The sequence below is a fragment of the Brassica oleracea genome, chromosome C8 (genome assembly GCF_000695525.1).
Source record: "Brassica oleracea var. oleracea cultivar TO1000 chromosome C8, BOL, whole genome shotgun sequence".
NCBI classification, from domain to species: Eukaryota; Viridiplantae; Streptophyta; class Magnoliopsida; order Brassicales; family Brassicaceae; genus Brassica; species Brassica oleracea.
The window spans coordinates 23,278,376-23,282,941 of NC_027755.1; the positions used below are offsets into that span (position 1 = coordinate 23,278,376).

General features: G+C 41.9%; 1 pseudogene; it reads left to right on the forward strand.

Annotated features, from left to right (window-relative positions):
• The window catches only part of LOC106307514, a 10,488-nt pseudogene that overhangs the window by 4,489 nt on the left and 1,433 nt on the right, over positions 1–4,566 (forward strand).

Genomic DNA, 4,566 nt, shown 5'->3' on the forward strand with positions numbered 1-4,566 from the left:
CTCGGAATATACCGAGGGACATGTTCCTCGGAATATACCGAGGGACATGTTCCTCGGAATACCTCGGAATTTTCCGAACGTTTTTTTTATAAACGGATCGATCGATGGATATATGTCCAAAAACGCATCGATCGATGAACTTCCGAGGAAATATCCCGACGAAGTTCTCCCTCGGTATATTCCGAGGAGATTTCCGACAAACTAGTGATCCTCGAAATTTCCTCGGAAATTTGTTTCCTCGGAATTCCGTCGGGAAATTCCGAGAGATTTCCGAGGAAAGAAGAAATTCCGAGGAATTATTTCCGAGGACTTGTTTCGTCGGTATGTCATCGGAATAACGTTATTCCGACGAAATTCCGACGATTTTTTCCCTCAGTATCCTTGCTGTTTTCTTGTAGTGTTAATTTATTTTTTATTTCTATCGTCTTTCAACGGTTTAGTCGTACATTTCTTGTTTCATCCAACGGATTATTTACCTGTGTCAGACATCAATGAATGTATTAGTACTATCCATAAACATAACTGCTCGGATCCCAGCACCTGTAGAAACAAGGATGGAGGCTTCTATTGTAAATGCCGATCTGGTTACCGCTTAGATACAAACACTATGAGTTGCAAGCGTAAAGACTTTGGATGGGCTGCAATTCTTCTTGGTAAGCTTCCCTCTGGACTTTGGATGACCGGTCATGTCCCCTCACTTGTCCAGGATTGGTTCTTTATTGAAAAAAAAAAAAAAACTTAATCTAATCATCTATGTGGATGTGGTCAGGAACAACCATCGGCTTCTTGTCCATCATGCCTGCCGTTAGCTGTGTACGACAGAAAATGAAGCACCGGAAAGACAGTCAGCTCCGACAAAAATTCTTCGTACAAAATGGTGGCGGCTTGTTAGTACAGAGACTCTCAGGAGAAGAGACATGAAATTCTAATATAAAAATATTCACTGAAGAAGGCATGAAGACTGTGTTGGGAAAATTATCGGATAATAATTTCTTTGAGAGGTTGAGATGGAATGTAGACCGTTAGTGTTTAAGATAACCTTCTTATTTTTGGGAAAGAGATTTTCACTAAGGCTTGTGTTTGGAGATTTCTTAAAGATTCTTAGAACTCTTTATGAAATATTTTATCTCTATTGCTTTGCTTGATTCTTGGATGATTACAAATGGTGCTAAGCACTCCTATTTATACAAGTGAAGGAGTACACTCTAACATGTTCTAGATTTCTCTAAATTATTATTTTATTTCAAAATATCTAACTCCATAACTTTCTCTTTTCTTCTACGCAATTCTTCTTCTATACTTCTCCACTTTTCTCTAGATGTTTCTTCTTCTTGGACTAAGGCTTGATTATGATTTGATTAGTTTTGGGCTTAAGGAGGGAAATCCAACAAATCTCCCCCTTCCCGATTTAGCCCGAAATAGTCGCCATGCCCGTGCCTTTGTAGCAATCATCAAACTTCTTGATCGGTAATACTTTGGTCATAAAGTCTGACCAGTTTTCGTCGATGTGTACCTTTGTGAGATGTATGAGCTTCTCTTCAAGAACTTCTCGGATCCAGTGATGTCGGGAATCGATGTGCTTTGGGCGAGAGTGAAACGTTGGATTCTTTGCTAAGTGAATAGCACTTTGGTTGTCACATAGCATGTTGTACTTGTCTTGCTTTACTCTCAACTCAAGCAAGAAGTTCTTCATCCATAGCATCTCCTTGCATGCTTCCGTTGCTGCGATGTACTCCGCTTCCGTTGTGGATAAGGCAACACACTTTTGTAATTTCGATTGCCAGGAAACAGCTCCCCCTGCAAAGGTAGTCACAAATCCTGATGTTGATTTCCTTGAATCTTTATCACCAGCCCAATCTGCATCGGTGTAACCGTTCAGCTCCAATTTTCCATTGCCAAAACATAGACACTTCTTCGTTGTGCCTCGTAGATAGCGTAGGATCCACTTAACTGCTTTCCAATGCTCCTTTCCTGGATTCGCTAGAAAGCGACTCACAACTCCTACTGCATAGGCAATGTCCGGTCTGGTGCACACCATAGCATACATGAGACTGCCCACTGCTGATGCATATGGGGTAGTCTTCATTTCTTCTTTCTCTTTCTCACTTGTTGGACTTTGCTCCGAACATAACTTGAAATGTCCACCAAGTGGAGTGTTCACTGGCTTTGCCTTATTCATGTTGAATCTCTCCAACACCCTTTCAACATATCGTTCTTGGGATAACCACAAAAGCTTCTTTGGTCTATCCCGAGTGATTTTCATTCCAAGAATCTGTCTCGCTTGCCCCAAATCTTTCATTGCAAAGGACTCTCCTAGGTCATTCTTCAATGCGGCTATTTTGTTGCGATCTTGGCCCACAATCAACATATCGTCAACATAGAGTAATAATATGAGAAAGTCGCCGCTTTCGTACCTCTTTATAAAAACGCAATGATCGTTCTTGGTTTTCTTGAAGTTGTGATCCACCATGAAGGAGTCAAACTTCTTATACCATTGTCTTGGGGCTTGCTTGAGACCGTAAAGACTCTTCTTTAATCGGCACACCAAGTCTTCTTTTCCTGGAACCTTGAATCCTTCAGGTTGCTCCATATAGATCTCCTCCTCGAGTTCACCATGTAGAAAGGCCGTCTTGACATCGAGTTGTTCAATCTCCAAGTCTAGAACTGCTGCTAGACCAAGAACCACTCGGATAGAGGACATCTTCACCACTGGAGAGAATATTTCTTCAAAATCTATGCCTTTCTTTTGGTTGAATCCTTTCACAACCAATCGAGCTTTGTATCTTGGATTTGAGCTTCTATCTTCATACTTCAACCTATACACCCACTTGTTCTTCAAGGCTCTCTTTCCTTTTGGTAGCTTCATCAGCTCATAAGTGTGATTATCATGCAAGGATTGCATTTCATCTTGCATAGCTTCAACCCACTTATCTTTATGGGTGTCTCCTATGGCCTCCTCATAGCTTTGAGGCTCCCCCTCATCTGTAAGATTAACGTACTCATCTCGATAATATCTTACAGATGGTCTTGTCTCTCTTCCAGACCTTCTTGGCTCATGTTCTTCCTCTGGCTCCACTTGAACTTCTTCTTCACCTTCATCACCATTCGGATCCATGATTGGATCCCCTTCGCCATCATCTCCAATCACTTGTTCATGATCTTGAGGCTTATGAGAATCTTCATTCCTTACAACCCTTAGCTTTGGTTTCTTTGATTTGTTGATGTCTTCGATTGTTTGATCTTCGAAGAAAACAACATCTCTGCTCCGGATAACTTTTCTGTTAACCGGATCCCAAAGCCGATAGCCGAATTCGTCTTTTGGTGATCCAAGATAAATGCACTCTTTAGTCTTAGAGTCTAGCTTGGCTCGTTCATCCTTAGGTATATGGACAAACGTTCTGCAACCGAACACCTTCAAATGGTTGTAAGAGACCTTCTTACCCGACCAAACTTCCTCCGGGACATCGCCTTCCAAAGGAACTGATGGTGTAAGATTTATGACGTCCACTGCAGTCTTTATGGCTTCTCCCCAAAATGGTTTGGGTAGTTTAGCGTGAGAGAGCATGCACCGAACTCTTTCTGTGATCGTTCGATTCATTCTTTCAGCTAGCCCGTTCAGTTGTGGCGTCTTTGGTGGTGTCTTCTCCATCCTGATTCCATGAGCTTTGCAAAACGCTTCAAAGGGACCTCGGTACTCTCCACCATTGTCAGATCGAACACACTTGAGTTTTTGACCCGTACTTCGCTCTGCTTGGGCTACAAACTCCTTGAAAGCATCAAGAACTTGATCTTTTGACTTCAAAAGGTATACCCATACCTTCCTTGAATGGTCATCAATAAAGGTGACGAAATATGATGCCCCTCCATTGGATTTCTCGGACATGGAGCATACGTCAGTATGCACAAGATCAAGAATATGCTTTCTTCTCATAGGCGTAGATGATCTTCGGAAAGCGACCCTATGTTGTTTTCCGGCTAAGCAATCATGACATGGTGAGAGAGAAATACCTTTCATATCAGGAAGAAGTTTCTTGCTAGAAAGTATACTTAAACCTTTCTCACTCATATGCCCGAGTCTTCGGTGCCATATATCGATGTCATCACTTGCAACGTTTACTTCTTCCTTGCAAAGCTTGGCTTGAGTCACGTACCTTGCTCCTTCCTGCGAACTTCCTCGTTTAGAAGGCTATCAGTGACGGTGTCCATGGTAAGCTTTCCCTCCAGTGCTGAATTGCTTAGAGTGACAACTAGTATATCCCAACTCTCCGGTAATGAACTAAGGAGTCAAAGGGCTTGCATTTCGTCTTCAACCTTCATATCAACTTTGTTAAGCTGATTTACAATCCCCTTGAAATTGTTCAAGTGCTCCATCATGCTCTGGCCATCCTTGTACTCCAACTTTACCAACCGTCGAACAAGAAGAGCTTTGTTTCGAGGTGTTTTCTTTTGAATCATGGATTCAAGTTTTGTCCATAATTCAAAAGCATTTGTGTAGGTAGAGACATGTTCAAAGAGAGATCGGTCGACATACTTACGTATTACGGCAACCGCCTTTCTATTAAGAAT